We start from the raw sequence: 13662 nt of genomic DNA on the forward strand, positions 1-13662 counted from the left end.
CAGAAGTTATACTATAAAAACTACACACTGTTAAAAGTAATGAAGATAATTTAGATAAATGAAAAGATGTTCCACATTTATGAATCAGAAGACTTAATATCAAGTGGCAAAACTCTCCAAACTGCTCTACAGAGCCAAAGCAATTATTATCAAAACTACAACTGCCTTTTTTGCAGAAATGGACAGGCTGATAGCAAAATTTATATGGAAATTCAAGAAACTCCAAATACCAAAACAATCCATAAAGAAAAATAAAGTTGAAGGACTTACATTGCTTGATTTTAAAAACTTAATACAAACCTACAGTAATCAAAATGGTATAGTACTGGCATAAGAACTCATATCATTGGAGTAGAATTTGCAGTTCAGAAATAAACCCGCATATTTATGGCCAGTTGTTTTCTTTGTATTGATTTATGATCTTATTGATTTATTGACTTATGAAGTATAGCTGATTTACAGTGCTGTGCCAGCCTGTGTTACACTGGCTCAGTTATACACATGTACATTCTTTTCTTATATTCTTCTCCATTATGGTTTATCACAGCATATTGAGTACAGTTCCCTGTGCTATACATTAGGACCCTGTTGTTAATCCATTCTAAAGGTAACAGTTTACATCTACCAACCTCAAACTCCCAGGCCACCCCTCTCCCCCAGCCCCTTGGCAACCACAGTCTGTTCCCTACAAGCTAAGTGTCTGTTTCAGTTCATTTGTGCCGCCTATATTTTTTGGCCATGCTGAGTCTTGGTTGCTGCGTGGGGCTTTCTGTAGTTGCGGTGAGAGGGGGCTCTTCTCTAGTTTGGTGCATGGGCTTCTCACTGTGGCGGCTCCTCGCTTTGTGGATCATGGGCTCTAGGGAGATTCAGCTTCAGTGTGGCAGTGTGTGGGCTCAACAGCTGCAGTTCCCAGGCTCTGGAGCACAGGCTTAATAGTTGTGCTCAGGCTGAGTTGCTCCGAGGCAGATAGCATCTCCCCAGACCAGGGATCGAACGGAGGTCTCCTGCATCAGCAAGCAGATTCTTCACTACTTAGCCACCAGTGACTCCCCGTGCCATATTTTAGATTATACATATAAGTGGTATCACATGGTAATTGTCTCTTTCTGACTTCACTTAGGATAATAACCTCTAGTTGCATCCACATTGCTACAAATGGCATAATTTCATTCTGTTTTATGGCTGAATAGTATTCCATTGTATGCATACACACACTACATCTTTATTTATCTGTCTGTGGATGTTTAAATTGTTCCCGTGTCTTGGCTACTGTGGACAGTGCTTCTACAGACATAGAGGTGCATGTATCTCTTTGAATTACAGTTTTCTTACAGGTATATTCTCAGGAGTGGGATTGTTGGACCATATGGTAGCACTGTTTTAAGTTTTTTGAGGGATCTCAATGCTGTTTCCCATAGTGCACCAACTTACATTCCCACCAGCAGTGTAGGAGGTTTCCTTTTTCTCCATACCCTCTCCAGCATTCGTTATTTGTAGACTGTTTAATGGTGGTCATTCTGACCAGGGTGAAGTGGTACCTCATTGTAGCTTTGATTTGTATCTCTCTAACAATTAGCAATACTGAGCATCTTTTCATGTGCATGTTGGCCACCTGTATGCCTTTTTTGGAGAATTGTCTATTTAGGACTTCTGCTCATTTTATGGTTGGGTTTTTTGTTATTGAGCTGTATGAGCTATTTGTATGTTTTGGAAACTAAGCCCTTGTTGGTCACATGGTTCACAAATATTTTCTCTCATTCTGTAGGGTGCCTTTTCATTTTGTTTCTAGTTTCCTTTGCTATTGCAAAAGCTTTTAAGTTCGATAAAGTTCCATTTGCTTATTTTTGCTTTTATTTCTGTTGCCTTGGGATACTGACTTAAGAAAACATTGCTATGATTTATATCATGTCCAAATAAAATCTTGTAATAGAATGTTCAGAATGCCATTATGTATAAAGTGGTTTGAAACAACCTAATGTCTACCAACTAATGAATGGGTAAGCAAAATGTGGCATACATACATAATGGAATTTTGACAATAAAAAGGAATGAGGTAATGTAACACGTTACAATATAGATGAATTTTCAAAACATGCTAAGTGAAAGAAGCCAGTCATATATCGCACAACTCCATTTACATAAAATGTTCAGAATAGGCAAATCTATAGATATAAAGTAGATTGGTGGTTGTCTATGACTGGGTAGTGACTGCCAATGAGTATAGGGATTTTGGGGGGGGGTGATGATTATACCTCTCTTTAAATGTACTGAAGACTATCGAACTGTGTACTTTAAGTGGGTGAATTATATGTAATATGAATCATATGTCAATACATATAGTAGCAAGAAAAATTATGGGATAATTAGGGAAATCTGAAGGCTGACAGGGTAGTGATAATACCAGTTATTACAATTGAACTGCATGGGTCCATTTACACATGGATCTGAGGTTGGTTAAATCCATGGATATGGAACCCTGGATTTGGAGGGCTGTCTGTGAGACTTATGCATCTACGGATTTTATTATCTGCTGCGGGTTCTGGAATCAATCTCCCATGGACACCGACAGATGTACCATACTGTTAATTTTTCAAGTGTGATAATGGCATTGAAGTTATGTTTATTAAAAAAATTGTCTTTTTACAATACTAAAATATTTATGGGTGTAAATAATTAGAAACAACTCTTTTGAGCCTACCTATCACTTTAAGTATCACCCCGTTTTTCTGCCCCCCCACCTTAAACTCCTTCTCCAAATTACCTATTGACCCCCATCCCCATTTCTATCCCTACCATTGTCTTCTGAACCAGTTCCAAGCAGGCTTTCATCTTCAGCACTGCAGAGCTGAACCAACAGTCAATTACAGCCCATGAGTACAGATACCCTTTTGTATTCTCAAGTTTTGCATCTATAGATTCAACCAACCAGGGATCAGAAATATTAAAAAAAAAAATATAGAATGTCCCAGAAACCAAAACCTGATTTTGCCATGTTCTGGCAATTATTTACATAGCATTTACATTGCATTAGGTAATATAAGTCATCCAGAGATGGTTTAAAGGGAGGATATGTACGTAGGTTATATGTAAATACTATGTTGTTACTAAAATAAGAGACTTGAACATCCAGAAGGATCCTGGCACCAATCCCCTCTCCAACGGTGACTTAACTGACTAGGTTGCTCTTTCTCTTATTTCAGTTGCTGCTTTCTATTTCCTTTCCTAGTTTCACGACCATCTTGATCCCTAAATGCTACAGAGCCCCATGGCTCAGTTGTTAGATAAATTTTTCAAATTTATACTTATCTAGATGATCTCATGGCTCTAATGTTCTCTAAATGCTGACATCTCCCACATACCCAGCCTGCACCTTTTTTTTCTGGAATTCCGGATTCATATGCCTACCTTTCTTCTTGATATTTCTCTGTGTTAATTTGAGATGCATCTCCAAAGTTGAATTTCTTGTCTCTTCTCATTCCCAACTAGTTCCTCTGTTTCCCCATTTCAATAAACGACAACTTTAAACTGCTCAGGCCGAAAATCGTGGGAGTCACTCTGGATTCTTATTTTCACTCCCTACAAGAACTGAGCCATCAGATCGATGTGCCTGAGTGCACACAGACACCTTCCACTACTTCGACTTTTCCCACGTCACCTTGCCCCTCACTTGTAGTATTTTACTAGTCTCCTAAGTTGTCCCCCTCTTGCTCCCCTACAATCTATTCTCAAAATAGAAGCTAAAGTGAGTCTATAAAAACAGAAATCGATAAACAAGGTCCTGTTGTATAGCACAGGGAACTAATTCAATATCCTGTGATAAATCATAATGGTAAATATGAAAAAGAATGTATATACATGCATAATTGATTTACTTTGCTACACAGCAGAAATTAACACAATTGTAAATCAACTGTACTTCAATAAAATGAATAAAAAAATAGAAGTCAAATCATGTTTCTCCTCTGCTTAAAACCTACCAGTGGCTCCCCATCTTACTTAAAGCCAAAATTCTTATATTGCCCTTGAAATCCACAATTTGGACTGAAGCCCCTGAATGTCACAATTTGGCATTCTCTTACTTCTGACCTCATTTCCTACTTTCCCCTCGCACACACTGCTTCTGCCACTCTGGCCTTTCAGTTCTTAGAACATAGGAGGTGTCTGTCTCAGAAGGACTGTGGCACTGGCCTCTACCTGGAAGGCCCTTCTCCAGGGAAAGGACACTGCTTGCTCCTTCACACATTCGCCGTGTACTTCCCAGTGCCCCTCCCCCTTGTGCTATTTAAACAGAAATTCCTTTCCCTATTCTCAGCACTCCCTCATTAATTTCCTGCTTCAGTTTTTCCATATTTATTCTACCTGGCTCAGTATATATTTATTGCTACTCTGCTTTCTATCTCCTCTTCCCAAAAACAAAGATTTTTTCCTACTTTGCTCAGTGGTTGGCACACAATCAGTACAGAGTATTTTTGATGTGTTAATGCTGTTTATAATGCACTTACATTCTCTGACTCCTTGTTTAACTGACACTAGCTTCTTGGGAGTTTGGCCGTGTCCCTGAGGAAGGTGAAACTAATTGAACAGACTGGCCACTCAGACTGCTGTAAGAGCACCCAAAGCACAGAGTGGGAATTCTACAGGTTCAGGTTGCAGTTGCAGCCTTGGTACCAATCAGCCATTAGGTGCTGGGCAAATCATTTTTTCTTTCTGGTCCTCTATTTACTCATCTGCTAAATGGGGCTCATTGCTTCAAATGACCTCACAGGATTTTTGAGGAAGCAAAAGTTAAAGATGAAGTGTTGAGTAGGAAATGGTGTGTCTCATTATTTTCTCTACTATAGACAAAGATATACTTACCTGACATTTTATACTTTTTAAGAGCAATGTGTAGGCCTGGACTAAAACTTGAGTGTTCTTTTAGGAAACTTGGACGATGCAGGTTTGCTGTGTTAAGCTCTTTTACACATCAGTAATTTGAGAGTGGAAGCTCTTGCTGTTAGCCTATTCTTTCTCCTGTGAAACCTCCCTCTCACATGTAAATTATTGTTTTTCAGCATTCTTGCCCAAAGAAGTGAATAGTCACTGCCCATGGGTGCCCAGCTCCTGTAGAAGTTTGTTTTCTGATCACTTGTGTGTATGTATGGTTGGTGAGCTTCCCCTCAGCCCATCTGTATCCCAGAACCTTGGTTTCCTCACTTGTAAAATGATGTTAATAACTGGCTGTTTATTTTGTGGATTCAATGACATATCAATAATTTACATAAAGCGGTAGTACACTGCCTAGCATATATTAAAGCTTCCGAAATGCTACCTATAAATGGAGACTGTATTGAGCTGCCACACTCAGGGTCACTTTCTAAAACAGTTCTTCCACAATGTTACTACCCCTAGTTGAGGACCTAAAACAATGTAGATCTCTCTACCTGGTTTCAAAATATTCCCCAACCTATTGAAAGCAGAGTTCAAAGAGGTATTTGTACACTTTTGTTCACAGCAGCATTATTCACAGTAGCCAAAAGGTGTAAGTAACCCAAGGGTTCATTTTGGGAATATATACATATATATATCTCATACATATAATGGAATAGTATTTAATTTTAAAAATCAAGGAAATTCTAGGATGTCTCTGGTAGTCCAGTGGTTAAGACTCAGTGCTTCCACTGTTAGGAGGTGCCATTCCTGGTTGGTTAAGATCCTGAATGCTGTGTGGTCAAAAAAGAACCCCAAAGAATTTATAGATTATTACAATGAATAATGTGGCAAAAAGGGGGGGGGGCGGAGAGGGAAATTCTGACACCTGCTTCAACATGAAAGCAGGTTCAGGCTCAGTGAAATAGTGTAATAAGTCAGTCACAAAAGGAACATGGTTCCAATTACATGAGGAACCTGAGCAGTCAAATTTATAGAGAGAGTAAAAGAGTGGTTGCCAGAGGCTGGGGCAGGGTAGGGCCAGGGCTGTTTAAAGGGTAAAGAATTCCAGCTTCCTACAGTTGAATTCAGAAGATGGTAGCACAGCAGTGTAAATGTACATAACTATACACTTAAAAATGAATGGTAAATTTCATGTCATATTTTATCAAATAAAACATCAGACATTCCTGGGACCTCCCTGGAGGTCCAGTGGTTAAAAGTTATGAGCTTCAATGAAGGGGACACAGGTTCTACCCTGGTCAAGGAACTAAAATCCCACATGCCACGTGGTGGGGCCAGAAATATTAAAAAAACTGAACATTCCCCATCCTAGTTACCAACACTACTTTCCACTTGTCTGTTTGTTTGTTTTTTCCCCCCAATTCAGTTAGGCTGCTTTCTTCACTGCACTCAGTAAAACGTCCACTGCCTCCTGGGTCCTTGCCCCTTGCTATCCTCTCTGGAAAGCTCTTTTATCACCACTCAGCGGTTTTCAAAAGGTCGCTTGTGCTTTTCTCCAAAAAGAGGTCCTCCTTTCTAGATCTAAACAGGAGTCACCTCCTACTTGCCATCGCTACTCCGTCAGCCCACAGTCCGCTCCCTTTCCTGCACTCCACAGAGGAGTCTACATAAGGCTTGTGTTAACTGAGTCTCTCCAAGCACATCATCTAAGTCCTGGACCTTCACAGGTAGGATCTCACGGGTGTCCACACACCGGACTAGCAGGAGCTCCGCATACGAGAATCGAGACGGAGGGAGGCCAACTCACACTGAGTGGCTTCCGCGGAGCAGTGTGTAATCTCACGAAAGCTTTCAATGTCAAATTACAAGTGAGGGTAGGCGCCCGACGCAGCAAAACTGTGGGCCCTTCGAGATCCTTAAAGGGGAGTCCTGCAACTTGCACAGCTTTTAAACCTCCGAGACACGCTCCCACACTTCTTCCAAGAGAAAGGCGAGAGAGGGGATGGAAGCCGCCTGCTTTGTGCAGGCACTCAAGGAAGAAAGTCTCCAGGGTCTCCGAGGCGTCCACAGGGCTGGCTCGGCTTCAAAGAGGGCAAAGAACCGTTAAAAAGTTGTGCTTCCGGCTCCAGCGCCCGCGCCTACCCGAAGGGTGAAGGGGGAGCCTCGGTACGGAGAGTCGCAAGGCACAATTTCCTTCGCCCTGGACGCCCAGAGGGTGCGCCGACGCGCGTAACCCAGAAGTGAAAGGCCGGTTCCCTCAGGTAGTAGACCTCCTCGCCCTCACCGGGGGAAGTTCCGGCCGGACGCCTTTTACCCAAGCTTTCTGGTTCCTCCTGAGCTCTACGCTCCCTGCGTTCTGGTGCCCTAACTGCCATGGCCGCTTAGATTCAATCCTCTCTGCCTAGCCTGAGTTTTGCCGCAACTCGCCGGGGGCCCGGCTCCGGCCTGGCCGCCCTTTTCTTAAAGAACCTTTCCCTACGGGTCCCCATCAAGGCCAATTGACGTTCTCCGAGGAGGCAAGAGCTCCAGGGACTGGCAGGTCCCGAATCCCGTCGCAGCCAGGGCGGCGCCTGCGCCGGGCGTTACCATAGAGAAGCGGGCGCCTCTCTGCTCTCGGTTTACACACTCTATGGTCCAGCCGGGTCGTGGCGGTAAGGCGAAAAAAAGGGAGACCTCATTACGCAGGCGCTCTGGGCTTCTAATTTTTTTTTTTTTTTTTAATCCCCGCACCAAGCGCTTAACCTCATTGGGGTGGAGGAGAAGGCGGCGGCCGTGTGGTCCGCAGCGGCAACAGGAGCGGATAATACGGCCGTAAGTGCTCGGTTAGGGCGAGGGTGTGTAGACCCCAGGCCTCCCAGGCCCCTGCCCCCCTCGCGGTGGGGGGCGCCGAGGCTGGGTGGGGGCTAGGTCCAGCGCTGTCATCCGCTCTTGGGTGCACTTTGGGGGGAGGGGGCGGCCCTTGGGTGGGAGCTGGGCGGGGAACGGGAGCTGAGGACTGTTTATCCAGCCCGCAGATCGCTGATCCCACGCTGCTTTGCAGAGGGTTGGGGGTGGCTCTGGGGTCAGCCTGGCTTTGTGTGCCCCTCTCTCTTCTCTCCCGGACCCCACCCCGGGCCCCCTTCCCGACCCTAGTCTCGGGCCTGGTAGGAGAAGCCGCGTTTGAAAAGAGCCGGGGCTTGCGAGGGGAGGGGGCGAGAGAGAGAAAACCCCCCACAACTACTCCTGGGCGAGTGGTGGGTGTGGAGAAAGATCGGGAGGGAAGGGGTCCAGCCAGGCCAGACAAAGCCGAGCGCGGGCCGGGCGGGATGCGCAGGGTGCCGGAGGTCCGCGGGCCCGCAGCTAGCTGCTTCGGAGGCTGGGAAAGCGGACAAGTGCTGAGTTAAGCCTTGTGCAGCCTCCTCAACTTGCCTTTGTTGTTCTTCGGTATTGGGAGGGACGCTCTGACGGAGAGGAGTGTGTGGTCTTGAACGTTAGCCTGGTTGGGTACAATGGAACTCATCACATTTTGCTTTCTCGTTTCTCCAAGCCGCTCGGATGAGTCTGGGGTTTTCCAGAGTCTCACTTATTACATAATTTAAAAACAACAACAACCACAACTTGTGTTTATTCCTAGAATTAAAAACAAAAATTAGGTAGAGGCTTGAAACATGTTTTGTTGCATCTGGGTGAGTTTCTGTGTCGTGAGGTTTGTTCATTAATGTTGACCATTTGTCGAGCCTGTGAGCTCTTTAAACATGATACTTTCATTTGTAGATATGACTTCCAGAGCTCTAGATTCTCTAGTCCTTTGGGAGGCAGTGATGCAGAAGAGTCAGAAGTGAGAAATAGTTGCTTGCTGCCTTGTGCCTTGCACCCTGTTCCGGTGCCAGAATCTGGTATAAATGATGGCTTTAGAAATTGTTGCTTTTTTTTACTGTTATTGTGACATTTACTGTCCTCTTGGTCAGAGAAATCCTGGACAGTGGGCTCCTTTTGCTTGTCCAGGGAGTGGAGAATAGTAACGTTGATGCAGAGACCATATAGATAAGAAGAATAACATCACAGTGTCCCAGAGTTACTTATCTTTTCCATTTGCTAAGAAAGATTTAAATTTTGGTGAGCTGTTTGCTTATCCATCTTTGTAAGATTGTGTAATTGCACCTTTTTTAGCAATTGTTACTCAACACTCAGTTTCTGAAATTCATAGCTTATCAGCTAACATGTAGATGTTTTAGGATTTTAAAGTTTTAATCTTTGTTGAGGAGTTTTCAGCTGTAGTTTTGTATTCTCCCAACTAAGGTTAACCAAAGTCAGATATCCTTGGAAGAGACTGTTGGTGGTAGAGTTGTCAAATATTTTATCTCCATTTTACAATCTAAGTGGTAGTGAATAGGGAAAAAGCCTTTGCACCTTAAATTAGTGTTAGAACTGAAAACCTCAATCTCCTGGAGTGCCAAGATTTTGACCACAGGCTCAACTTTACCTGAAAGAGGTAGACATTCTTTTGTACTAACAGGAAGCAAAAATATGAAGCTTGGTTTTTTTATGCTTGAGTAACTACTGCCATAGGATCTCTTAAGTGTAGTTCAGATGATGGGAACTTGCTTTTTATAGAGCAAGATTTCAGATCCTTAAAATAGTTTGACAGGGATGTTGAGACATGAATGGCCAGAAGACCATTAAGTTTATTGTTCACATGTGTTATGTTTTGTTCACTGGTTTGGGATTTAGATTTTTTTCCCTTTAATCCTTTGTTAATTTTCTCCCCCCCCTTTTTTTGGATAGCTCAATCTCACAGTTTATAAGTTGGGTGAGATAGTCTTTTTGTACCTGAGACATAAATTAGTTTTTTCAGACTCCATTTATTCCTTAACAATCTTCTACTTATAAAGTTGTAGCTTTTTAGATTGATGGATAATGCTTTTTATTTTATAGTACTATTGGTAAATGTTATAATCATTTAAGGGATGATAACATATTAGGCTGAGTTTTGATAACAACTTTGATGATTGCAAGTGTGGTTGTTACATAGTGAAAAGAATAGACAGTAGCAGAAAATAATGTTTAAAAACAGAATCACTGATGATTCAGTCTTTGGTTTGTAAAATGTAATTTAAGAAAGTAAACTAACCTTTCTTTACTGAATGCAACCAGGTCAGCATCCATAAAGAGTGTGTGTGTTTCGTTAACTGACCTCTAAAGGCCTTTTCTTTTTAGCACCACAATTTCTTGAGTGTTAGCTATGTCTTCACACTGCAGGGCTTTCTCCACCTCCCTTGGGCTCAGACCAGTATTGCCAGGCTGAATGCATCTGCTCCTCAGTTTCTTAAATGGCACCTCCACAGAATCCGCCTTCCCACCAGCATCTTTAGGGATCCACTTTCTCGCAGGCATCCCCTGAAGATGTAGCTCAGATGTGTTCAAATGGTAGCATTTCTTCCGTAATACTTTTGTTGACTTTTCTCCTGTTTCTTGCCTGGAAGTCTCCTCGCTCCTTGTTGATTCCTGTTGTATCATTACCTTCCTCCTGGGAAGATTCCTCTGGTGATTTACTCTTCTCTAGGTCCTTGAGGGTCCTGGGAGTTTGTAGAAGATTTTGTAGTAGTCTCTGTGCTTGGACTACTGGCCTTGTGTAACCAGTCTCTGTAGAAAGTGTGAAGGAATAAACCAGTGTATCTTAACTTAGAATAAAAGATTGGAGCCTTGGAAGAGCTCTTAGAGGCCCCATAGTCCAACATCCTGCCTTTTGTCTGCTGTATTCTGGTCTTGAGCCTCAAACCGCAACCTGCTTTCCTGTCGCTGGACAGGTCTTGATTGCTGGAAAGATATTCTAGACTGTCTTCACTCTGCCCCTCCCCTTTGCCTGTTGATCTTCGTACTCTCTGAAGCAGCATGAATCAAATCTGTTTCTTTTCCGTGAAATAGTCTTTCATTTCCCAGGACAGTCATCAAGCCTTTTCTAGATTTATTGATTAATTTATTAAACCCTTTCTTTAGTTCCATGGTGGCTCAGCTGGTAAAGAATCCGCCTGCCATGTGGGAGACCTGGGTTCGATCCCTGGGTTGGGAAGATCCTGAGGAGAAGGGAACAGCTACCCACTCCAGCATTCTGGCCTGGAGAATTGCATGGACTGTATAGTCCATGGGTCACAAAGAGTTGGACACAACTGAGTGACTTTCACTTTCAGGAACCACAAGGATATAGCTGAAAAGACACACTTCAAGGGCTCACTCATAGTGTAAAGGAGGAGACAGATAAAATGTTACAAATTCTTCCCTGTGATGCTGAAGTATGAAAACAGCCCTAGGCCCTTTGTCCCTGCCTGGTTTAAGCTGATACCACCTAAACCAGACACTGTGCTCTCTTTAGACAACTCTTGTTTGTTATGGTCCTTTAAATGCAATATATGAAATAAAGCAGAATTTGATATGACCTGACCAGAATATACAGTTACTGTCTTAGGCTGGGAAACTGTACCAAGGATTTTCAGACATGTGAGCTTTCTGGTTCTGCCACTTCCTAGCCCTATGGCTTTGGGCCATGGGCCAGTTAGATCATCTCTTTGTGTTTTAATAATTTCATCTGCAAAAGAAGGGTGAAAGGCAGGCAGTGTTAATAGCAGCATCTTCTTATAGGGCTGTGTGAGGATGAAGTGAGATAATATATGTAAGATGCTAAGAATAGTGACTGGCGTATACTGAGTAAGTATATGGACTTCCTGTCATGTATTCATGGTAAGAGTTAATGTAATAATAATAGCAGTAACTGGGTCTTCCCTGGAGTCCAGTGGTTAAGACTCTGAGCTCCCAGTGCAGGGGCAATGGGTTTGATCCCTGGTTAGGGGACTAACATCCTGCATGCCCCAAGATGCGGCCAAAAAAAAAAAAAAAGCAGTAATCACGTTGCCAGAATCACTTGGAGAGGGTCTTAAAATACAAATGGCCTGGTCTTATTTATCACTAGCCACCCAGAGATTTTGGTCAGTTAAGTCTTCGTTGGGCCTGGAGAGCCGCAATTTTTTAACAATCCTCAGGTAAATCCGAAAAATACAGTTTGAAAGTCCTGCGTTCTATGTTAATTTTGTCAGTGATTGCATTTGCTTTTACAAATTAAAAAAATTACCAGGTAACAGTCATAGACTCTCCTAAATGATTTGAACATGGGGGTAAAAGGGAAGGTCTGGCCCCAGATGCTGCTGAGCCCCGTGGGAGGCGATACATCCACTCATTATCAGTTTGGAGTATGTCTCCTAAAGATGGTTACCCTTATTTGTAGGAACATCTTCATAATACTAACAGCCAGATTTGAGGGAACAAACCCTGGATTTTCAAAACACTTTTACGTTCATAATCTTCTTTGTTCCCTTCAAAAATCCTGTGAGGTAGGCAGTGGAAATACCACAATTATCCTGTCAATTTACAAATGAGAACCCAAGACCTCGGAGTTAAATCCCAGTACGTGGTGGAACGAGGATGAGAGCTGGGCCTTCTGTTTCTCAGCCTGATGTTCTTTTTGTGTAAATTGTCTCTTAGCGACGTAACCTTACACCTTATATTGAAGTTGTGGTTCTGAAGTTGCCTGATCGTTTTTGCCATGTGAAGTCCGCCAGACCAGGTTTCCTCTCTCCTTCAGCATGTTTATACTTGCTTTTTAAAAAATGTAAATTTAAGGTTTAATAGTTAATGAATATGTTAAGATTTATCTTTTTGTGAAAGAAAATTTAGAACTGGCCTGTGCCCATCTTTCTACCATGGTATGATTGGGTGCGTTTATCTTCATTCAGCGTGACTGAGGTCAGTGAGTCTGCCTTCTCCCTCTAGAACGGTTGTCCAGTTAACTTTCTAAGCAGCATGAGTTAAACTTACTTGTAATCCTGTTATAATATAGCAATAATACAGAAAGTTGAGAGACCAGACAGGGGAAAACCTATATCAAGTCATCCAAACACAGGACTTTTTCTTCCCTTTTTTTTTTGTAATCCAAACACGTTTTTTGTGTGTATTGAAGTAAAATTGACATGCAACATTATGTTGGTTTCCAAGTGTGTAGCATAGTGATTAAGTATTTTTGTATATTGTGAAATGATCACAATAAGTCAAGATCCATCACCTTACAGAATTTTTTTTCCTTGGATGAAAACTTTTAAAATTTAATCTGTTAGAAACTTTCAAATGCACAGTACAGTATTGTTAAACTATGGTCATCATGCCATACATTTGTTTTATAACTAGAAGTTTGTACATGTTGATTCCTTTCACCCATTTGTCCCCCTGCCCCCCTCCCCACCTCCAGGTTTTTTCATAGTGTCCCTGTTTTTTAGTAAGTCATTTTAGGTCTTCTGTGTTTTATGAGTAGTTTCCATGTAATGACATAGCGTGCATCATTTTTATTTTTAATAGCTTTGCCATATTTGACTTGGTAATGGCAAATTTTGGTAAACTGGGATCCTTATATTTTTGACTGTGCCTTGCAACTTGTGGGGTCTTAGTTCCCTGACCAGAGGTTGAACCTGGGCCCTTGCCAGTGAGAGTGGACTCCCAACCACTGGACTGCCGGGAAATTCCTGGTAAACCAGGATGCTTGATATGCAGGTATATATATATATTTTTATATATTATACATCAAGATATATAATACTGTATATTACAACAGTGGCTGTTTTTGCCATGTAGCCTGCTTTTTTGTGTTGTTTCCTTTGGATCAGTTCTAAGAAGTAAAAATATTGGGTGACTTTTGATACATATTGCCTGAATGCTGACTAAAAGCTTGTATCAGTTAAAAATGTCCCCAGCAATTTAAGAGTGCTTGAC

General features: G+C 42.3%; 1 protein-coding gene across 12 annotated transcripts in view; it reads left to right on the forward strand.

Annotated features, from left to right (window-relative positions):
• Positions 1–6655: 6655 nt before the first annotated feature.
• The window catches only part of CLASP1 (cytoplasmic linker associated protein 1), a 263446-nt gene continuing 256439 nt past the window's right edge, over positions 6656–13662 (forward strand). For 11 of the 12 annotated variants that reach the window (XM_043488035.1, XM_043488036.1, XM_043488038.1 and 8 more), the window contains exon 1: positions 7530–7683. The gene's annotated coding sequence lies outside the window, so the exon portion shown is untranslated. The other variant, XM_043488028.1, reaches the window with a different exon arrangement.

Source organism: Cervus canadensis, chromosome 15 (genome assembly GCF_019320065.1).
Source record: "Cervus canadensis isolate Bull #8, Minnesota chromosome 15, ASM1932006v1, whole genome shotgun sequence".
Classification (NCBI taxonomy): Eukaryota; Metazoa; Chordata; class Mammalia; order Artiodactyla; family Cervidae; genus Cervus; species Cervus canadensis.